We start from the raw sequence: 25048 nt of genomic DNA on the forward strand, positions 1-25048 counted from the left end.
CATCCTGAATGCCATTTCCATTCCCTTCAACATATTCTCTGACAATTAGGTTCTACTTTATCCATTCATGAATAATATCGCATTCAAATCCTACATGCATACTATATGGCAGACCTTCAAGCACTGAGTGTGATTTATCTCAAACAGGAAGATGGATTTAACAAACACATGCTTTCTGCCTTGGAAACGCACACCTGGAGCCTCTCTGCTGAAATGCAACCTGACTTGACCATACAACCAACCTGCTCGATTTTCAGTCTGAAGCCTTTGCAAAAATACACTGCACCCTTTTAGTCAAGTACACATTTCCTACTATAAATAATATGTTCTTTTTTCTAACTAGGACCTGACTCCATGTGGAAAACTCGGGCTTGCTTTCAGATTCCAAGTGCCTTGTTCAGCCCAGGAAAGTTTAGTCTGCTGTACTTAAAGCTGGAAGCAACTTAAGGACATCCAGAGCTGGATTTGGTTTGAATTTTGTATTCTACCATTGAGATAAAAATAGAATGGGGGTATAGGGGAGGAGACAGTGGGAATGTGTCTACACTGCTCAGGTGGACCATCATCCTAGCATATCCAGGCTGTACCTCCTGGGGGCATGCACAAACAGGAACCTGAGATACAGATTTTATGTTATGCACTATCTTCTATAACTCAGGCTCCTCTTATTTTTCTATATTATGAATGTGCAGTGAGTCTACCACATACCCCTGCATAAGACAATGGGTCTCATTGGAAAAAGGTTGCAGAGGAGAGGAAGAAACCAGGATCATGGCTGGATGTAGGCCCCAGGGCTATGAGCCCTCCACACTGGTTCCCAGGTGTTGTCAGTGCCTGAACTAGCAAATAAACTGCATGTAGAGGAAGGATAAGGTGGTATGGAGAAGTTCTTTGGCACAGTAACCCATTGCTGGATAAACTGCAGAGATGGCATCACTGACAGCCCAGACACTGAGTGCCTGCAAAACTGATGGTGAGTGCAGGCCCAGGTCCACCGTGAGGGTCCCTGGAACAGCAGTGACACAGCCCCTGTGGCTGCAGGGCATGCCTTGGAAATGTACTCAGGAACATAACTTCCCTTCACAGGCGGTTTCTAGAGTGTCTCAAAGGGTACTGCAAGACCTGGGAGAGTGGTCAGTCAGGGCATTAAGCCTTGACAATGCTATAATGCACTGGGCTTTGATGCCCAGCTATCTTGCCAACCATCTCAGTCACCCCATTCATAAACCAGCTACAACATCCCGCAGAAATAACTGCTTGTCACCAAGAATAAGATCCTTCAGGGTAAAGCTGCAGCTAGCACTTATATGGTGTGCTGTGAGCAAGGCACTAGGCCCCCCTCTCCTTTCCTTGCATAGTCCTTCTCAAAATGTTACCCCACTGGGCATACAGGCACTGTGTACCAAAGGGGAGAAAGAAATGCCGGATAGGTGGGAAGGAGCAAGGAGAAGGTCTAACCTGGCTTCCTACTATCTTGGCCTCAATTTTGATGTGTGGATTACAATATGATGTGGTTGATGATCCATGGATCTAAAGACAAGCCTATATTCTCCCTTACTTGGGCACAGGACATATCCAGAAAGTCACAGGGGGGGTATTACATCTTTTACAAGCTCCATTCAAGTAGCTCTGCACCATCCATTGCCAGCTTGTGTTTCACAAGCACAGACTTTTTCCAGCAACAAGCAACATTCAAGCCATAAGTTCCTTAAAGACCAGTTTTTGCACTGAGAAGAAGATTCTGCCTTTCTAGGAATGCCATAAAATGCTGTGTATGCATTGACCAATTGAAAAGTAGTTAACAAATTGCCTCTTCAAAAACATTTAAGAATGCACATTAGGTATTATTATGAAAAGACACAAATGTCACATGGTGCAAGTGACATTCTCATCTCCAGAACTTCCTGACCTGAATCTAGCTTTATCCAGTGCTTTCATGAAGGTGGAGTACTCTCTGGGGTCTTCACTGAGCACAAAGAGGCAAAGCAATGTGTCCACCGTATGTAAAACAGTGATTCAGGAACGTCCTTCCTGACCACATTATTACACTTGTTAAGAAATGTTTCTTCACTTTATTAACGTGATAAGAGTTCATGTGAGTTAATCATCATTATTAATCATGTTTGTTCATAAAATATATATCTCAGATTGTGTTTATTAAGTCTGGGTTTGGAGAGAAATTTTGTATTGCATTGAATGACTGTACCACTTCTGCTGTGAGTGTGTTTCTTGCTGCTCAGCTATAAATAGTGCACAGCACACATGTGAAAAGGATCACGCTCCATTCTGAGGTGGGAAATTGCAGGAGAAAACTATTCTGGTAAACAAGCCTTTCCTGAAGGCTGTCAGAGTAATTGGCCTCGAGCACAACTCCCAGATTGCTCTGCTGGCAAAGCTTCCTTGCTCCTCCCTACTACTAAAGCAGTGCTGTGTCAGGGAAGTCAGAGACCAGTAACACAGAAACCAAGATGTCTTGGTGCTGGCCTTAGAGAAGAACAGACAAAACTCCACTCTTTAGCAAACCATCCCCTCGGTGTGGTTTAGATGTTCGCTCCAGCTTCTGTCTCAGCTGCAGATATCACCGCCTCCCTCTGCCAGCACTCACCGCAGGCTCAGCAGCCACTCAGCTTTGTGTGGCAGATCTGACAGATGTGTTTCTCCATGCTAGAAATTACTGGGGGTGACATCTTTACATACTTTTAGTGCTCCTTAGAAAGGCTTTTCTTATATATCACATTTTCCTATACTGTCCACCAAGCCTATGGAGTACAAACTATCTTCTTCTGAGCACTTTTTGATTTACTTTTGAACATCTTAAACAAGGTCGTTATGCATACCTCAAGACTGTTAAGTGTTCACACAAGATCATGCTGCTCCGGAGATTAGATGGAGTGCAGAAGGACTGATGCATTTAATTATTTGATGAAAAGTATGTTTAAGGGATCACACACCTCTGCTCTGTTCACCATTCCCAGTAGCTGCATCGCACAGCATTTAATGGTCTTTTTTCACCCCCGTCATTAATCACACACACAGTACTAACTGCAAATCTGCCCTGTATCCTGTGAAGTATCCATGCCAGTAATCCTGGTAATTCTTTAAATTTTTTGCTTTAAGCCACATACGTAAAATATGCCAGTTGGCATTGCTAATAGTAAACATACAATGAATGATAGAAGTACTGTTCATCAGATATATTTAGGCTGCAGGCAAACACAATGGTACATACTCATAATCTCCCACTTGACAGTTTGCACAAGTCACCCTTCAGAGGTGCTTACCCCTTTTCACTGACTCTATGAGGAATTCAGACTTCTAAATTTTGGTTGACCAGACTGTGTCTCAATCCGATATCTAAAACAGACAGTGAGATGATCTTGCATCAGAACCAACATAGGTGTTTATCTCACCATAACCCTTTTGGCACATTCTTTTGATATATACAGTATTTGAGCAAGACCATGCAAAACAAATCTCCCATAAGTGTTCAGGCTGACAAAACTCAAAGGCTCAAACACCTCCAAAAGAAATCCAGCCCTGACTGAAATGAACTTGTTTATTTTATCATAGGTGACAGCACAGGAAATATTTTGCAGTCTTCATGCTAACAGTTATGATGAGGCATCTAAAACAATAGTCACTGGTCAACATATGTACCCATTATGTGGTTAAAATCACATTTCACAGTACAGGTTTGGATTCCAAACTACTTCAGAGATACACGGATCTTCACAAAGAGAACCTGTTTAGTTGTTATTGACATTTAGAATATGCCATTTGTTTTTCTTCCCCTTTATAGTTGACAGTTACTGCTTAAGGACTTTGATATAGCCAGCAACATGCCTGAGGGTATTTTTAAAAAGCAGTCTGGGGGGAGAAGGAAGAGTGAATACATAAAAATAATGCCTCATCTAAATTAGTAAATTACATGTTCCCAGATGTTTCCTTCTTGAGACCTCATACAGAACAACTGCATCAACACACCTGTAGTTTCAGGTTTTCAGTTGCCACTGAATCTTTCCTCCTTTTTCATAAGCTGATCTCATATTTTCCAGTTATGTTTTCCCTTCACATCTTCTGTACAAACAAATAAAATATTCCCTTCCCAACCCCACCCCCTAAACACATGCACATGCATATGCCACTCTTTGGTCTGTGTACAGTAGCTTGGCACCAAAAAGATATGTGATTAAGTTTTAACAAGTGTCAAAGCCAAGTGTGGCTCACAGACACTTACCTGGAGATCAGAATATGGTTTAGGTGTGTTCTGAAATTCAAATTAGCAAGTGTCATTCTTCCTGTCTTCTACCACACTTCAGGGAATGTTTGATCTGCAGAGGGAAAATGAAACACAGAGATAAACCCCCAAGTTGCAGGGTCTGATACTTCTCACTCCTGGGCACTGCCACTGTCTCTGGGAGCATGTGAATAACCATGTTTACACCTGATTACACAGACAGATTGCAGGGCATCAGTGTAGAGCACTATAGAACCAATACCCTCATAAATATTTAGGTCAAGAATTTCAGCACAATTTCAGTACAATTAACAATTCAAAGTACTACCACTGGAAATTTTGTTTGACACCATCAGCTGGAAGTAAGCAGACATGCCTTTGTTAGTTTATGATGTAGTCTATCATTTGTAATACACTATCAATGCAAAAACAGTCCCTCAGAGGATTGATTAGAAATTTCAAACTCTCTGTTTTTCTTCACTAAAGTATATGTTTCATAAAAGCTGTCATGGTCTCATGTTACTGTCATGTTGCTCAGAAATAAAAGACGGTACAAGGGAAGAAGGGAGATCTAACATCTGGTGACCTACATGGACTCTTTATTGTTAAAAATGCTAAATTTAGTTAGTTCCCATATAAGAAAAAAAAAAAAAGAAATAGATTGGTATACTGAAAATGCATTGTATACCTCGAGTTCAACATTAATTTTACACTACATGTTGTGGTCAGAATTAATGTATCAATGCTTACCTACAGCTACCCTTCACACCTCTCTATTACACTATTATACAACTGCAACAAACACAAATACGAGAAGGAGTTGTAAAATCTGATTGTAGGGTATAAGCAGGAATGACTTTTTCTTTTGCCCTTCATTCATTGTCCACCTGAATATTCCATTAATCTGCAGTTGAAAAATTGCAAATTTTTTTTTTTTTTTTTTTAAATAGGAGGGTAGGGGGAGAAAAAGAAACTAAGTGTCAGGAAAATAGGAATTATCCAAGAAAATTTTTCTCTTATTCCTTGTGCTCAGTCAGCCCTGTACTATCAGTTGTCTTCTACCTGTGCAGTTTCTATGACAGGTTTGCATGCCCAAAGCTGAATGGCCTGTCCAACATCACACTGAGAAGTGGGGCTGAATTCTAATCATACTGAGTGTACTGACATTTTTTGCATTTGCACATACTTTAAACACTGACTCCTTTCTCCTGCCACAGGAAAGAAAAATAAAAGTGACATCTAGTTTTTTACTGAATCTTCTAATTTTATACTGACTTGTTGCAATTGGGATTGATCCTTTCCTGGATATTGATGTCATTTTCTGTATTGATATAAGTAACGTAAGAAGTACAGAACGCAGGATAAGAAAAATTTCTAAGATTGAGATGCTGTAAACCCTTTATCTTTTCCACATGTTTTTCCTCCAACTCCCCGCTTTGTTTTCAGTCCCTTACCAAATTGCATGACAATCTGCTGTACCTGCTGCACAGAGAAGGCAGTGGTGCAAGCATGTAGCATGCACCTGGCACATGGCTGAGGAACCCTTTCTCCAGACTCTTCCTAGGTGAAAGGGAGACTAAAATAAGTCCCATAAGAGCTCACTCTTGATTGCATCTAATTCCTACTCACCAAGCAGTGCAAGGCAAGGACAAGGGAATTAATATGTTTGATACCATAAATGCCTTGAAGGAGGCCTCTTGTTGTTAATGATAGAGCCCACTTATATGTATAGAACAGGTACAGTTCCTTATTCTTTTTAACAAAGAATCAAACTACCCCACACTGTGACTTGCTGAGCAGTTTTAAATATACTTATGAGTACAGGATGTGCTGTGCTGTCTACCTTAAAATCTTTGCAGTCATCCTCTACCTTGTCTTTGAGTGCTGCTAATTTTGATGTGGCTATTTCTTGTAGAGAGGATGTAAGATCTGAGTGCTTTCTGAAAATGCAAGAGGATTTAAAAGGATGAAGGGTCCAGATCTGAGGACACTTTTCTCTTTATTTTACTTCTGTTCCTTGGCGTATTCAACAATCTATTCTTTTAGACTGATGCAATCAGTTCAGAAAAGGTATCATGCAGCACACTTGAATTGGAGTGTAAAAAAGCAACAAAGAAATCACTCTGTTCGCATATGTTTCAAATATTTTTTTTCCAAATACATATATATACATATATATAAATGCCTTTATTATGGCTCTCTTGAAATATAGAAGTGAATAAAGAGAAAAACATTGAATAATTCATCACAATTTCTTTGTTTATCATGCAGGTCCTATCTTTCCACATAAACATATAAATCCAAACTGAATTCTATCAAATTACTAATATTAAAGATATAATTGCAGATTTTTTTTCACAAAGGAAAATAAATGTCTTGATAGTCAGCATTGCTAGGATTCCCATGACTTCGTCTGGAAACAGACATCTGGGTTTGAACTGGCCATCCTAGACTCTGTGCATAGTCAATGTAGACAACAGGGATTATGTACATAGACAATGTAGACAAGTTGACACCTCATCCTAAGCAGAGATCTAAAATAAACTATCTGAATACATTCCCAAAGAATCCACTTCTCCCACTGACAGTAAGGACAGCCTAGAATATACCAGTTTAGGTGTAAACACCTACCCCATAGTTACCTAAATTCACAAGAGATTGAACACGTCCATTGTGTCTGGTCTCCAACAAACCTTAAATAAACTAACCTTGATCAGTTGAACTATGACTACAGGAACTGTACCACACAAATACATATCAATATCTCCAAATATTCCCAATATACTGTTGCCTTCAAGTAACTGTATGTAACTCCCGTCAAAAAATGCTCTCAAGGAAAACTCAACCAGATCCATTATAGGGTTTACATTTCAATAAAATACTCTCCGGTGCTGGCAGAGCTTTGACACCTTATGCAGAGAATATCCTTTCTATAGAGTTTACTAATTTAGTTTGCAAGGCTGTGTTTAGAGGGATATTAAGAATTAACTAGCGTGTTCTCCTCTATTTGTGGATTGTGATTGTAATTCTCTACACTGTGAGATGAGCACATACATCCAAAAATAAAGCTCCATACAGTTTCCCAGTAGACGATTGCTTACTCATTTAAAATGTATGTTTGTTTAAAATTTTGCTCCCTGGGATGGCCTTATGAAATATACATTTCATTTTAGCAGGGATTCCCAAAGGAGTCAGCTGCCAAGCAGCCTTATTCTAGTTCCCTCAGTACAAACAACGTAAAGCAGGACACTAAATCTGCAATAGCAGACAACACTCAGGAATTAGAGTTTCAGCTCAATTTCTGCTGACAGTGCCTGAGGAGTACCTGGATCCAAACAATTCTGTTTGCACACTGATAATTCATTCTTAGCAATTTGTTATCTTACATTAATTATACACAAAAATACACCAAACTTTTTCCACAGCAATGTTGTCAGATAAGTAGAACTAGGGGCAAAGAACATTTGTGCTAACATGGTCTCATGATCTCCACCACTAGTAAGAGTCAAAAAATATCTATATACCAATGAAAGTGTATGTTTAAAAATAAAAGTTTTACTGAAGAATTTCATGTTTTGAATGAGTATAGTGTTTTATTGTACATTACAAATCCTTCAAAACCAATTTCACAACTAGTCAAAACAATAAAACTACTTTAAAAGGGTTTGGCTGAAATAAAGACCAGTAAAGTCGTCGTCTACTGCTTGGTAGGAGCCCTGAAGACATTTATATCAGGACTCATTTGAAACTAAAGCAGAAGGGATTCAGGCACCCCAGGCTACAAGTAACACCAGCCAGAAAAACTAACCTCTATAAAATGATACCAAGAAAACCGTTTCAAATGTATTGTTTTGCATCAAAACCTTTTACAGGGTAAATGTTTGGAAAGAATTTGGCTGAACTGGCAGACAGATCTGCTGTTCCTCTCACTCAGCAAATTAACATCAAGGTGAAAATATAAATGGCCTTACAGAGAAAAATCGAGATAAACTCCAGAGAGAGAGATGCTTTCTAGTAAGGAAAAAAAATAATAATAAATAAATAAACACTCTGAAGAGAAAAACTGATGAAAACAAACAGCTGAAGAATATGAAAGGTAAGAAATTCTCTCCTCAGAGCTTTTATCCAGAAACTGATAGCAGAGGTGAGCAGTGCTCCTTTTGGGGGTAGTGGCAAGTGGGCTGCTCACACAGCATTAAATACAAGATGGAAGCCTGCTCACTCCTTCAGCCCTGTCAGATTTGATGCACAGCTATCTATAGCAAAATGCATTGAAACTGTAAAATAAAAACATATATATATATATATTTAAAAACATAATTTTAGATATTTCTACAATTGGTCAAGGCTCATAGCATGGGAAATATATACAGTATTATGAAAAAAAAAGAAATGAAAAGGTGGTAGGTTAAAATAGGATAAGAAAATAGATGAGAAATAAAATGGTTTCACTCATTTGTAAATGAGGTTTTTTTAAATGATAAGTTGCATCTCATTGTAGTCAAAATAAGTTGTTCACAGAAACCCTGGAGTTTAGGAAAATTCAGCATGTACATAGCTACTAATTTTGAGCGAATATCAAATCCAATAGACAACAAGGTCCATCCTAAGAAAGTTGCCTGAGAATCATTTTACAGATTTGATATATTATAGCACTGTTATACATAACAGTGCCCTTTTGTTTTAAACCATTATAAGGAACTTTTACACTCTTACACAAAACAGAGAGCTGAAGCAATATTAGACCCCAGTCTCACCACGTCATATTCAATTTCCTACACAGAAAAAGAGCTATGTAACCTCAGGCAAAAAAAAAAAAAAAAGGAACAATCCCTCAAGCATCACCAGAAAAGCAGGTAGATATTGTGCCAGCCTCCCATGGGGTGACAGCTCCCAGAGGTCCTCTCTTTTCCCAGGACAGCACACAGAAAAATCCATCCATCTCCCAGTCTGAGTATTTATCATCTCAGTAAAATGATAAAGAGATTTTGTTAGAGGAATTTTTACCTTTACAACTAAGGAAAAAAATTTACAAGACTGAACTTTAGTAGTTTCATAAATACTCTTTCCTTACAAGTGTCTAGGTTACCTAAAAAAGAACATTTCCCCTCAGCTGTAACTATACATTCTTCTCCTCCAGCAAGGCCACAGTCTGACATGTAAGGTGACATAATCACCGTCAAAAACAGACCCTACCTTCTCCTTCCCCTCCTTGGCTCTCATGCCCAGCTCAGGTTGTGCGAGTGTTACCACTGCTTGTTTTCCCAAAGTATCAACTCTGCAGTCCCACTATATTCAGGGTGCAGAGCTGGCACGACCAGCAGAAGGAAGAGGGAAGCTGCCTGAGCAGGGCTACCCCCTCTGACAGCCACCCTGCTTCAAATGTCCCCCAGACTGCAGCTGTTTTCTGTAACACCATGTTAACACCATGTTATGGTTTCATAATTCCCTATTCCATAAGAGGCCTAAACAACTAGGGAACTTAGATTACGGTGGCATATACTAATTCCATTGTAAAAATACTGGTGACAAAGGCTGTCACAATGGATCCATTTATACGTTTATTAGATCTATAACTAACATTTCATTAAAGGAGCTGGGAGTGGGGGAAATATTAAAAGAGACGTGTGCATAGCTTTATTAAGTAAACATATATATATTTACTGTAACTACGTATTTAATGCTTACTACAACTGCCATGTTAACTCTTATATATATTTAAAAAAAAGGAAATAATCTGTACTACTAACACTTCTGCTTATCTTAATAGATGTATAAACATTTAAATTCAATTTACCCACTAAATAGCTGATAGAAAGAAAAAAAAGAAAAAAAAAAAAAAAGGTTCTGCACTAAGCTTCACCCCTATTAAGTTTTGCTGGATTGCTGAGTTACTCTTCATTACTGTTGTCTCTCAAAATATCACCTTCACTTCAGCTGTAAATAGCCCAGGAAAATAGTTCAAACCTTAAAGGGAAACTTCCAAAGGCAAGATTTTTTCCCCTCATAGCTGAGACCTTTCCCAAGGGAACAGACCACTTTTGGAGGTGTTAGTGCTTCATATTTGTAGCGATGGAAAAAAAAGTATATAGAAATAATGGGTTGGCTGAGTATATTATGAAGGGATTGCTCCTATTAGGGGATTCAGGGCAAATAAGAGTCAAGATAAAACAAAGTTATGGTGAAAAGCTTGGAGAATTTGTAGTAGTTTCAATATCTTTGCTTCCATCTTCTAAATTGCCAATTGTCAAATGTCATTACTGGTCAGGGTGTTAGCTGCTTATTTGATTATACTGTAGCTGTCTTCCTGGAGTGTGAGCATGTCCGTGTATAAAATCATAAAATGTGCTTCTGCAGGTGTAAAAGTGCAGAAAGCATGAAGGTGATAAAGTATTTTGTTGCCTTTTTTATACATAGGTAATATGCATCTACAATGTTATAACAAAATACTGTTTGCTTTTATTTGTCCTTAAAGAATTTGTAACTGCTTGTACTCCAGTAGTTACCAAGAGTTCTTCCACAGTTTTAATACTAATTTATGATGAAGCATACCAAATGAACCACAAGTTATTTAAGAAAATTAAATAAGGAAACTTTTGAGGTTTTAGCAGGCAAACAGACTGGAGTGAGTGTAGTCTGATGTAAATGAATAGACAACTTCAATGAAAATGAAAGAGAAGAAAACTCCCTCCTGGGGTTCATTATGCCTCTTGAGCTGTTGGTAGTAAAGTTAATTTTTAAATGCTTTGAGGTGATTAAGAACTCAGGCATCACTCTAAATGTAAATAAGTCCTGTTTCATTTCCTTGCAGTTAACTGATTGCAGCAGTCACCAGCTACTTAGCTTGCTGATGTATTTGAGATCCATAGTCTAGTTCATAATTAACCCTCTTCATATGAAGTGAAAATGCTAGCAAGCCTGGTCTTGAATGTACATAACCAGAATACGACAAATTCACTCACAAGAGAAAAAGAATGTTTATATTTGTAAATAAGAGGGCACTGGTTGAAATAAAAGTATCACAGAATGAAAAACAATATTAAAAATGAAAATTTGCTTCCACAAACACTGAATGCAGTTTAAAAATACAACAAAAATAGATGCAGTTTTGAAACTTCAGCTTAAATAGATGAATTATTCATATTAATTTATCATATTTATACACAGCTGGACCTCCTCTACCCCACCAGGTCTAGTAAACAGAAAATGTCAATAACTTGTATATGAATATCACATACAAATGAAAAATCCCAGCTGGTAATTCATTCTTGTAATGCATATATACACACACTTAAGATTTAACAGCTTGTTAAAGTTTAAACTTGTTCAAGACAGTGACTGGGACCTACAAAATCTGTATTCTCATTCCCAACCTGTCTCAAGATTGTTTCATGGCTATGTAAATGTTTCAGAAGAGACTATTGCTGTGCACTGGTTTGTAATTATCTAGACTAGGACATGCTAAACTGTAAGCAATCAAAATCTCTCTACTGGGCACTAAAATACTGAGGCAATCAACAGTCACCTCTGAAAACATTGGCCTTAAAGTACATTATGCTTACAAGGGGACAGCTACATCTCCCTTTCTTAGAAGACTGAGGTTAAATTCAATCACAAGTCTGAAGTGTTTTAGTAATTCATTTCTAATAGATGTGCTTCATATCTATCCTCCTTTAATCCTGATCATTCTTGTGATATAAGTTAAAAAAAAAAATCATGCCTGTAAAAGCTGAATTCAGGACTTCTACACTTCCAAACTTACAAATGAAATCAAATGACAATTAAACAGCACTTTTATTTCCTCACATATATCAGTCTGTCAGGAGTTTCCCACATCCCACCAGGTAGTTGGAGACTTGGATTTGGTCTGAAGATCCAATTTTCCGATTTCAACCCAAGGGTGACTGGTATGGAAGCCAAGAAGCTCTCAAGGCTGACACACTGACAGGTAACATCCTTCCCACTAAGATTTCCAAAGGTACCTGGTTACACACCCCAGTCTTTGCAGTTCTGATATGACGGCAGAATAAGTTGCGTTTTCTCAAAAAATCAGTTTTAAATCAGAAATTGTGAACCTACACCAGTGTACCCAGCTCTCCCCAGGACACAGCAGACAGCTAATGCTACACACAGAAAACCTCTGCATCCTTTACTCGTGTGACTTGTCCTAGCTAATATGAGCCTTTGTACTCCATATCAGTTGTTTCAAGCTGATTTAAGGTATAAATATAAACACCCAAAGGTCCCGTACACACACCACTGCAATGGTAGTACATACAATAAAGAGCAAAGGTATAGGTTTTGTTAACAATAAAGGTATGCAAGACAAAAGATGAAATATCACTATTGTCCAAGTAATAACCCAAAGCTCAAGAACCTTGGGTTCAGCTCCAAACTCTTACAGCGAAACACTTTTTTCAGCTGGTGTCAAGTTTCTTTATGACCCACAAAGGCATCTGACATTTGTCAAAAGATGCTTTAAATAATGCAGATGTTTCAAGGCATCCTGCATTTTCACATGTGTATGACATGTTTAGTCAAACCAGAGATAAACTCACTCTTAAAATAAATAAATAAATGGATAAATGGATACATAAATAAATAAATAAGCCTTAAATTCCATTTATTCACTTGAATACTGCAAGTATTGTCAGAGGAAAATGTACACAAAATATACGTGAAGATTTCATAGGCTCCCTTTAAACCAAAAAGCAAAAAAATTTCACAGCTGTTGGGTATACTTTTGCCTTACAGAGAAAAAGATTGTGCATCTAACCACAGCTAATCCAGAAGGATCAAAGGGAAGTAAGCAGCAAGTGAACTAGCAAGAAACTCATAATTTCCCAATGAATAACAAAACTATAAAGTCTTTATAAATAAACTCTGCAAAGATGCATTTGTTCTTTTCCCAGTATTGATATTTAACACTTTTAGCCCCATGTGGCTAAATGAGGAGGAAAGAGAAATTTCCTAAACTCATCAAGATAAAGAACTCCTAAAACAGCTGTCAGTCTGGGCTTAGCTGAGCACCAGCTAGAATCCTATTTCTGCTCTTAGAGCTTCATAAACTGTCAGTAAATTTGCTGAAATAATATTGACTCTACCCATTTTGGAAACAAGATCTTTTCAGTGACTTGCTCCGAATTTCCATTCTCACACTGAAAAAAAGTTCTCCTCAACATTGTTTTCAGATTAAATATTTCATTACAGTTTTGTCTTCCAAACTTTTTAAATTCAAATGAACAGCTGGGTTTCTAATACTTTCCTTCCAGAAAAGAAAACATAATGCAATAATATTTGGCTAATGAGTAAGTCTTTCACTACATTTTAACCTTAGCTTTTACACACATTAACAGCAGGACAATTTCTCTTCTCCCCTGTTCTTCTACAACTCTTAAAGCAAATTACAGCAAGTATTACCCATGCCTCACTTTCCAAACCTTATACCTGTAGCTGGAAAAAGAGAGGGAGGTGAGAGAGGTTGATCTAGTCTTTTATTAATGTCAGGGAGCTTCAAGGTAGATCTATTGAGTGGGGGCAAAGCATTGTTATTGTTCTCAGTAAATTGTAGCATGTCCCATCAGTCTTGCAAACAAAAATTCTCCAGTTGTTCACATTTGCTAAATAAATGCTTTCTGGCCAGCTGCCTGCTGACAGACACTGAAAGGCAGTAGCTAGAAATATTGTACATCTCACAGGCACCCGCAGGGAAAGCTATGTCACCCCATAAGAAGGTTCACAGAATTTCCAAGTAGCAAACAAAAAGGCACAGAGAAATCATTAGAAAGCACATGTTGAAGGAATTATCTGATTGTACAGTTAGATACATATTTATAAGGAAGAGTTGGCTGGTAGCAGGTAAGATTTTTTCTTCTTTTTTTTTCTATATTCTAAATATGGTGGGATTCAGATTATATTTAAAAAGTTATGTCATCTTTGGAAGTTAGACTTGAATATTCCTGTACATGGGTATGTGCATTCAATGACTGTGAATATGCAAACTGATCTCTGGTTATAACTAGAAGTTAATCTTTGAAAATAACTCTCAAAGCAAGGTAGTACCTGCAGGACAGCACATTTCAATATTCATTTTTGCAGTCACAGCAGCTGCCTGCTTCTGCACTTGAAACTTAGGCCCTCTGCACAGTATGTTAACCAACATTTAAGAATTCTACATTAATGACCTTATTTGAACTGTAGGCACATTATAAGTTCTCTCAAAGGCCACAGCCACATAATATTACCTATTAACAAATGTGGATTTAGAAAGGTAATTTCCCGCTTACCAGGAATCTTATAAAAACTCTCAGCAACTATAGTATTAACCTCCTTGAGAAGGTATGCAGGCAAAGCAGAGATTGTTTTGTTCCTTTTGTTCTTAATCTTTCACCAAGTTTCACTTTTGTGTACTGAATGAGAACAGGCTCTTTGCTTGGGAGCTCCCCACCCCTCACCTCTCCTCCTCCCACCCCCACCCCCACCCCCTCTCAGAGAGGAATGGTCACCTTCACTGCTCTCCTCCCACCAGCACAGTCCTGAAGCTGTGGGCAAAAGGATCTATGGAACACAGATGAGTGCTGAAGGAGTGGAGGGCCACCCAGCACCTTGGCACTGGGGACTGGAGCCCCATGGCACGTCTCACGTGGCCATAAGAACTGGGCTTCCCACAGCAAACAGTGATTCTCAGGTTTGGAGCGGGAGACTTACTGATTGTTAAAAGCAAATGGTCTTCCCAAAAGCAATGTCTTTGTTTTAAACATTTAGATTATTAAAACAATCCCGTTGTCTCATGTAGAGGTGGAAAAGAGGTCTAACCAGTTCTGAACATTTGCAAATGGCAACTGCTATGAAGTGGATAAAACCACAGTAAGTGCTGGCACTTTGGCGTAGGTGAATGAGATCTTTCACAATACTTAGGCATGGATTACAGCTTTCTTCCTGGTACCACTTCCGTAATGCAGCCTTTCCCATGTCTCAGCTGTCTGGGATAACAAGAAGTACTTTTTCAGACAAGTACCACAGAAATTAATATTGAAATGTATACAGTTACACAGCGTAATGTCCCACTAGCAGGACAGAAGTGCACGGTCTTGACACAGTGCTCACGTTTGGCTTAGCTCAAATGAAAATGCAGGAGGCTCAACCTCAGGAAATCACCCCAAAATTCAGGGCATTATCAGGTGCTCAGCATCTCTCAGGATATAGAGAGGACTGAGCAGCCCAAGCCCACCCTGGCAGTCTGAGTGAAGATTTTAGCATCTTAATCTCAAAGCTTTTCAAACCCTGATCCTAACAGAGGTCCTAGGAGGCCCTTTAATTTTCCTACTGCTCAAACTCAATTTAATTTAGTTGCCTCTCTCCCCTCAGTCAAGTCAAAGACTCAGAGGGACTTAAGGAGAAATACAATCTTCTTTCATTAAAAGCAGGGTCTTATCACAGATCTTCTTGATTTGTATTATCCTGGCAATGGGGGAGATCACATAACTAGGAGTGTTTATTTTCTATGAGGCAATTAAGGTTCAGAGATATGATTGTAATTCTATGTGCCTACTTGCAAAACTATGCACTCACGTATACCTGGGCTGGGCCTGGCCACTGGCACCGGCTGCCGAAGTTACTTGTATGCACGTATCAAGGGTTTCGTGAGGTCAAAGAGAGACCATTCAACCGAGCCTTGAAAACCTTGTCAGTGTAAACTACATTCTCATCAATTTGAGAAAAATATTGATTTCTGTATCACATTCCTCTTTTCCCATCAAATCTGAAGAAAAGTAGCACTGAAAACTCATGATTACATGAACTGTTGTCTGCAATTTAGAAGTCCTTCTCTTTCTATTTTTTTCTCATGTTAAATAGTTATTCACCTAAATTCATATCCTTTTTTATCTTTGATCATCCCAGTTCTGAACACCTAAACAATTCTAGATTGCGTTTGAATCCCTTCTCATTACTCAAGCTTATTGGCATAACAACACAGGCTGAGGAAATTGACCAAATGCTGCAGCCTGTTTTGGAATCTTCTAAGTAAAAAAAAAAAAAAAAAAAAAAAACACCTTACAGAACAGAAAGAATATTGCATGGAGAATACTATGACTTACCAAGTAAGGACAGCTACAACTGCTGATTACAAAAATACATCTTTCCATTGTGACTAAGGCCAAGCCCTTCCAGTAAAATATGATGCCAATTAGTATTTACCCTAGGCCAAAAAGACTGGTTCTTATCCTTCTCTGACACTATAAGGAGTGGAGGATGCTCAAGTTAGTTACCTTATATATGGGTATTTATTCAGTAAATCATCTGGCAAAACTAGCCTCTTTCTCAGATAGTCATTCAAGAACTGCTAATTATGAAAAGAATAAATTATACTGGGGTAAAAAAAAAAAGCAAACATATTTTAAAACCTCTCAAATGGGGAAGGTGATTTCTTCTCTTCTTCTCTTATCTCTCAAGAAAAGACTGAATGTAATAAGAGTCAGTATTTTCTTCCATCGGCATGCTGTTCTCAGCTACATCTAATCTTTCACATCTGTTCACTCATTAACCCTTAAAGTTAAAAAACCTGAAACTTCACTGTTTGCAGTTGGAATCATAAAAATTGGAAGAACTTACTAGGAAAACTGGTTCACTTTCATTTCAACTCGCTAAAATCTGATACAGATTGACCCATTTCTTTCCCAGTTACTGGGCAGTTCCTGCTTATCTGAATTCTCCCACTCTCAGTAACTCCTACCTGAAGCAGCTGGATGAAGGCAAATCCAATGAAGACTCACAGCAACGAGAAGCTAAGCATCCTGATGTATTTTTAGACCTAGGACAGAGACCTTTAGGACAGAGAATCTATACCACTGCTAAATGCTTCTGTCCTTCATCCATCAGTGTCATTAAGCTCTCATTTAACATTAACTTCAAGGTAAGAAAAGTACTTAATCCTCACCAATGTCCACAGAATCTAAAAAGCTTGCACTACATCTTATATTGTACAACAAGAAATGCTACTCTTATATCAGATGTTGCCCACATTCTACAATAATATCTAAGGGAATGCTGAATAAAAACAAAAATATTAAACATTATGTACAAGATAACTTATGACTGATATCTAGAAGATTGATTAAAATTTCTGGATAAAGATTATGGCAAAAATTATCACTCACTCAGCATACTGGGACTTCCACCATCAGGGTAAATTTCAAGGGCTAATGCAAGACTGCAAGGTAAAACTCTCAGGAGCCTGACTACCTCCTGCTACTTTGTCTTCTCACACAGATGGTTAGCAGCATATGTGTATATGTGTTGGGATGCTTATACACTCCCACAAAAAGAATTTCAAAACTCTGTATTGCACATGAAAAAAAAATAATAATAATATAATAATCCAGATGCAGGAGATGTTAGTTATATCAGTTAATGTGGATCTGGAAGGCAGGATGCTGTGTGCAACCCACAGGATGCAAAGACTAAATGGAAATGAGATTAGCAGAGTCTGTCTCTAGAGGCAAAGTGATTATTCAGTCAAAATAATTATTCAAAATCAGCAGAGTCTCTGACAAGTCTAAAAAAAAAAAAAGATGGAGTGAGGGTCATAGGGAGACTGTGCATTGTTTACATATTTATAAACAAACAGCATGGAAGTGAATAAAGTGTAAGGTCCCTGTCACAGCAACTGAAATTACCTATTTACCAGATACTGAGGTGAAAATGTACTGGGAATGGACAAAGCATAAGAACGCAGAAAGACAAACAGCCCCGTGTAGAAAAGTCAGAAACCTTCTGACAGGCATGGAGCAGTAACTGCCATTTCCAGCAATACAGGCAGTAGGAATAGAGCATCAAGGAATCATAGAATCCCCAAGGTTGGATCAGTATTTATCAAATAACGTTTAATAATGGGGAGAAGGGGGCAGAGTAGGGAGTGGATGCCAACACTTTATCATTAAAAGGGATTAAATAAGGATTACTGTTCATTTCTTAAAATTACAAAGTTAGCGGCTCCATTCCTATTAGAATGTCTTCAGTTTTCCAGTGAACTGTTATCTACAGTTTTTACAGCTACTGGTTTATAATTATGTTTCACATAGTGGCCCAGTTACAGGCGGCCATGACTAAATGTTCCTCCTGAATTAGCCTCGTGTGTACTAGCCGGTATTCCCAGACAGGAAAGATAGAGCCTGACTCTTCTCTCATATTCACACACATTTTGATTTGATGTAAGTCCGATGTCTCACTACAAGTGTTCTACCTGTACAAGTGGAAGAAGACTCCAATCTGCTGTTTCAATTAACTTTTCAAGATAAATATTTTCTCCCAAATACTAACGATATGCAGAACCTGGAAAAATGACTAAGTGACATTTGTAATGAAGTTTTCAAAAGAATAAATGATTTAACTATTGTAAGCATAAGAATAAATTGGCTATTTACCATTATGCACTAAATGAATGCAGACGGACAAGTGAACTTTCATGTGTATTTTTATGTACACAGCATTATAGGTGTGGATCAACCTTGACACTTCTGTAAATAATAAAACTTTACTTATGACCACACGAAAGGAAAAAAAAGGGGGAGGGGGGCAATAAAGTATCATTCATCCCTCTCCATCCCGATTCATTCCTAATAAAGACAGTAGGAGGGGATGGGTAGAGAACGTTATTCAAATAGATCAGGATAAATACTGGATTTTATATTGTTAGTTTAAAAAAAATTTAAAAACATAAACATAAAACTTGTCATATGCGTATATACAAGACATATAAAGTCCCCTTTTAGAGTTACATCATGAATTTTATTTCAAGGAGCTTTGTGGACCTTTCTAAGGCAATTTTTCTCCTTGCACAGGAATACTGTAGTAACAAGCAATGCATATAGGAGAAGAGACTGTTGTGTTGTTTTCTGTCTGCATAGCACAATGGAGTCATTACTACCTTACAAAATGTCAGCAACCTGTAAGAGATTTCTCTTTCCCCTTCCTAGTAAAATGATAGCAGATTTGTACCACCAGATTACATCTTTCCATTGGACTATACGTTGAAATTTTTACTCAGCTATTATTGTTCATATATTCAAGATATTAAATGGCAAGGGTGACTGAAAAAATAATAATAATGGAGGAGGACTTTTTAATGACAGCAGAGCAAACTGAACAGTCAGTCTGACACTGTAGTATTAGGATATTTTTAAAACTGCTTATGTTAATCCATTATGTCAATGAAGGAGGAAGTATATGCAAAGACTATTAGCTAAAATCACCTGCAAAAGGTTTATATTCACAACTGATACTGTTCCCAACCAAAGCTGTGAGCTGAGCATTACCTGTTACTGATATCCACTGTGCAACTGGGGACTCCTCCTCTTTTTCCTAGGGACACAACGGTTTTCAGTGCTCCTCATCTACTAGCATCACTGGAATTTCACTTTATCCTACTTCAGAAAAAATCAAGTTCTCTAATACAATATCTAGTACTATGACTTCAGAATAAAAAAAAAAATAAAACACCCAGAAAAACACTGTAGATTAAACAGAAAGATACGATAGGACTAGAAAAATAATACTTCCTCCTGACTGCTCTGTCTTCCTTTCTAAGATGGCCATTCTCTTTGTGAGAAAAAAAAAAATTATCTATTTGAATAAGCAAATAGTGGAGAGGCACAGTTGGCCTTCTGTGCATATAAGTGGTCTAGTTGAGCAAGAAATGTTTCAAAGACCTTGAGTGCAAGTCTTTGTTTATTGAGAATAAGCAATCAATCAGTCAGAGCACACAACAAGACCTTGTTCAAACAATGGATAATGATGAGTGCCTTAGTCACACAGCTGAGATTGGACAAGCAAGCCTGACATTACCCACAAAAAAGGCAATGTCAACAGCATAAAAGTCACAGAATAGGAGAGTTCAGGGAGGTCCCAAGCACAGGAATGTTAACATACATTGAAATGGACGGCAGGCTTTCTTGACATTTCTCTTAAACAAAAAGTTTATTTTTTAAAACTATCAAAACTGGCCTTGGAAACTAGTTTAAATAAATCCTCTACATTCAAAAGAACTATGACTTAAGGCCCACTTCTGTTAGATTAATTTCATGAGATTAATAGTATCAAGATTATTTTTTCTTCCTGTATGTATTTGTATATGTTTTCCAGATTTCATTTACAGCAATTGCCCCTGTTTATAAGTTTCACTGAAAGCAGGCCAAATGTGAACAGCACAGAAGAGAAACAGTCCACATCATTAAGAAAAAATTAATGGAAAATCTGGTGCAAAACAAGAACTAATTATTCAGTGAAATACGTCTCTTTCCACATCTCTTTCCAGCAGTTTTTCAAATACAGTTTTCTCTGTATTTCAAATGAAATTCTAAGAACTCACAAATTTGTAGCTGGTAGATCCTGACAGTCTCCTGATTACACAGTGATGGATGAACTTGCACTATTTACACAAGAATGGGGGGGATGTCTGGTGAGAGAAGAGAGACCAGATATGCAGAACAATTTCACATCCTTGAGTTAATGAACAATAACAAGATGAGAATGTCATTTGTTTCATCAGCCTGCAAAATATATTTCAAAACAGATCTTGGTTCAACATAAAATGTATGGATCTGCTTTACTCACTGTTAACTACAAATCTTAGCACATGTAGTCTTCATTCTCCCACATTTTCCTGAAAGTTAGTAGAGAACTTCAGATTAGCAAAACTATTTGGGTGTGAGGGTTTGCAAGACCATAAGACTGTGTCAGCTGTCATGTAAGACACCAATTGATAAGCCAGGCTGTTACTGCTAACCATTTCTGCACTGCATGCCAAGAGTCCATTCCTCAAACCATTAGCTGGTCATGTAAGCTGATTTTCTTGAGACCTTGCAGAACTTTTCTGTTAATTTTTTTTTTTGTTATGTGGCTGCTGAAACTCATTTATTTAAAAAGAAAAAAAAAAAAAAGTCAACCAAGAACTTACTTGTTGCCAATGGAAATTATCTGAAAATAACCTAGAATATAGCATGTTTTTATTTTTTTTCTTTTTCTTTTTTTTTTTTTTTGATAAATTGAGCATTCCTCTGGCTACAGAAACAGAGGGCATTGCATCTCCATAAATAAGCATGTCTTATCTCATTTATTTTCACATATACAAGAGAGACAAATGCTGGAAATGGAAGTCTGAGGTATATTTCACAGCAGACAGAACCAGGATGCACTTCCCTCTCCTGTGCTGCACTTGGACAAGGCCCCTCCTTCAGCCGCTGTTATGGCTATGAAACATTCATTTTGCTCAGGTAGAAAAGAATTAAATTACAGATTGACCACTGCATTCAACTGCTCCTTTTGCCCAACTGGGAAAACACTGTGCTGAATTTTAAATGAAGTGGCTTTGGTAGACTTTCAGAGTGTGAACTGTTTGATGCCCTCTGCACCCCAGGGACTGCACAAAGGCAACAGGTTTTTGGCTGCTTGAGATTTCAGTGGCTAGAGGGGCAAAACCAATGAAAACGGACTCTGTGCTTTGTTAATTTTCCTCCATTTAGAAAAAAATATATATGCACATGAGGAAGCTACTACATATGATAGAGTCTAGGGAATTTCTTGTTAACTATATACTGTCCTTCAGTTTCTTTGAAGCATCGTATAGATTGAAAGACAGAAATATACACTTACAAGGGGTTCCTATTCACTCAAGAACTATGGCTACTTTTTCCGAGACTTTGTCTAAGGGGGCTTTTTTATTCTAAGCTTTTTTATTATTATTCTAAGGTATAAGAGTAGTTTTGGTGAGATACGCTTAATCTGATCCATAATCAGCTGTCTGAGAATTTTCCACAAAGATGAAAGAAAACTATGGCTAAAATACTTTGTTTCAGACCTCTCTTTTTTTCTCATCTGGTTATAGGGCTTTCCCAAAAGATTAGCATGACACACTCTAGCAAGCAGGTAATCTACAACAGGGCAGATGAAAATTTGGATGCACTGTCACATTCTAAAGGTAGTGGACAAAAGTTCATAGTCAAAGAGGTTGCTAGTTGTGTTCCTGGTTGAAGGTTGTGTTCCTGAACCAAAGGGGAGCTGACACTAATATCTCCAACAGTGTGCAGGGATGAAGGAATGGGAAAGCGTGTGGCTGGCACCAGTTGAAGGGAAGACTTTCCTCTCTGCCCTGGGGATGGAAATGCTCCTTGTAGCAGTGCAGGCTGGGGAGTGACTTCCTAGCTAACAGCTTTGCAAGAGAAGCCTGGGCAAAGCGTGCAGGATATGTCATACTATGCTACATTAGCAAAAAAGCATAGCCAAAAAGACAAAGGAATGACTGCTTCTTCCTGTCACTTGAGAGGTTGCATAGGTGTCCAGTTTGGTGCTTACCAGTAGAAGAGTTATATTTTGCAAACTGTAAAGAGTCCTGAAAAATACCATTTAGTTGGGGGCTGGAGCAGACAACATTCAAGGAGAGGCTGGTGGAACATGTTTGTTCAAAGTAGAGACAAGAATGGCATGGGAGAACCTAATTGCAGTCTTACGCTACAGAACAAGAGGTAATCACAAGGGTGGAACCAAACTCTTCTCTGAGGTGCTCAGCAAGAGGCAATAGTCACAACAAGTTGCAGCAAGACAAGTTCTAATTGGACACAATGGTGGAAAAAAAAAAAAAAGAAAAGACTGAGAGTGATTAAGTACTGGAAGGGGTTGTCCAGGGGTGTGGTGGAATCTCAGTCTTGGGAGATTTTTGAAACTTGACTGGACAAGGTCCTGAGCAACCTGATTTAAATCTGAATTATGCTTGCTTTGAGTTGGACTAGATGACCTCTGGAGGTCTCTTCCAATTTTCATTATTCTATGATTCTATGAATTGCTAAATCTCTTTAACCCAATCTCATTCTTGTGGGCATAGACATCTTAGAAAGACAGAGATGGACTGTGGTCCTTCTGTCATGCCATCTGAAAGCACAAGAGATGGTCACCTCCAGGAGGCTGGGTGCAGTAGCAGCATGCAGCAAAACCTTCTGGAGAATCAGACAGTGCACTTATACATATCCAACCTCTTCTGAAGTGCACTGTGAAAAGCACTGAATATTGTTAGAGTTTGTGTTGAGCCCAGAAGAGTTTACTATTTGCTAAAAGAAGACAGCAAAGCAGTTTGCCCAGAAGACCTGTGTTCTTGGAGCCTGTCCTGATGTCACAAGTTTCTTTCAATAACTCACTGAATCTCACTGGGAAGTCAGAATGAGACTGTCTTCATTATTACTCAGAGTGCAACCCGGTGAGGTCTAAGTCCTTGGACAGCTTTATAATATAAATATTTATTAATCTGAGTTACTATAATAGCATAGCGATTTACAGTCTGTGAGAATAGCTCTCTTTTGGCCTCCTCCCTGCAATTTTCTACAACTGGAAGTTGTTCTTTCCTTCACATCGCCTCACTGCCCTCTGAACTCCCCTTCACCTCTGTCCATCCTTCCTGTACAACTGGCCTTAGACTCTAACCTCAGTTCACTTCTCCACCCTGCTACTGCTTCATGCATTCCTTCCTCAGAGCAGCTGGTCTGAGAGAGCACTCATTTGGCATTTGTATGGATTTCACATGTTGACTGTCACTCCTATCATTCTTGGTACCACTTTCTGCATTGTTTTGCTTTGTCTGTTTAGATTTTGCATCAGACCAGGTGCTCAGATATTCATGGGAATGGGTATGGTGGAAAAAAAAATTATAGCATATGGCATTTTAGAGCATAACAGGAACTTCATAACATCGCCGTGAATGTCTAGGGAGTTAGGTGAGTGCAAACTTCAGGAATTCACAGGGCCAGGCAAGAACCCATGGAGTAGAAGCAATGAGATATATTTGTAAATATAGTAAATTGCCCTTTTGTTGAACTGGCCTTATGCTGTCCCTCTGCTCGTGCATGGCAGCACCAAACAGAAGGGGTTCATCTTGGCTTGAAGAGGAATGAAGAAAGCTCTCCCTTCTGCAAGATGCAGGGACTGGCACAAGTTTATTCATCTTTCTCATACAGTGTACTCCAGTAACACACAATCAAATGCTACTCTCTTTGATTAGAGGGTTTTCTTACTGCTTTTAAAGGAAAAGAAACCACAGCTGATTAGTCAACATTAAGTTTGTGGAGTTACCTCTTAATTGGCAAAAAGATAAAAGCAGCAGTCCTGTGAGTCCCCAGATTAATGCAGCCTAGCAGATTAGAGCATCACAGCTGTGACTGATGTACATTGGGATAGCCCTGAGTTTCAGATGAAGCTTTCTGCATGATGGAGATATTCAGAAATTTTCTCTTTTGATTTTCCTGGTCTTCCATGATGGGAGAGATTACTTTGCAATGTGCCAAGGCACTACCACAGTCTGTCCCTTTCCTTTCCCTATCCACTTATTATTTGGTTATGACAATTTTAATTCTCTGGCCAAAATCATGTGAAATCATCTACCTCTTCATACACCACAGCAAGAAAACACCCAGACACATGCTTGTCATGTATACACACAGACACAGGCATACACAGAGAGGATGAATATATAAGTCTCATCTTCTTAGGAAATCTAGCTAAACAAATTATAACAAAGAGATGGAGCAGAGAGGTAGATTTACTAATCAAACAGGTTGTTGGTGGTGCTTTTTGTATAAGTAGATTTGTGGATTTGTGAGACATAATAGTACTTGCTTTTGGGCAACAGGACATTTCCAACACTCATACCTCTACTCGTGTTTTCAACTATTGTACAGCACATGTACATCACTACCAAAGCTCAGGCATTTCTCATTTTGAGTCCAGGTTTCCAGTGAAGATGGCAATACATAAATACAATCATTTAAACTG

The 25048-nt window shown here is 38.3% G+C and overlaps 1 protein-coding gene across 1 annotated transcript in view; it reads right to left on the reverse strand.

Annotated features, from left to right (window-relative positions):
• The window catches only part of LOC308190043 (uncharacterized protein), a 316509-nt gene that overhangs the window by 200202 nt on the left and 91259 nt on the right, over positions 1–25048 (reverse strand). Inside the window, exons 5-6 of the mRNA XM_080580892.1 lie at positions 4238–4331; positions 3282–3354 (exon numbers count right to left, since the gene is read on the reverse strand). The gene's annotated coding sequence lies outside the window, so the exon portion shown is untranslated. The remainder of the gene's footprint in view (positions 1–3281; positions 3355–4237; positions 4332–25048) is intronic.

This window comes from Anser brachyrhynchus (genome assembly GCF_964034855.1).
Source record: "Anser brachyrhynchus genome assembly, chromosome: 2".
NCBI lineage: Eukaryota > Metazoa > Chordata > Aves > Anseriformes > Anatidae > Anser > Anser brachyrhynchus.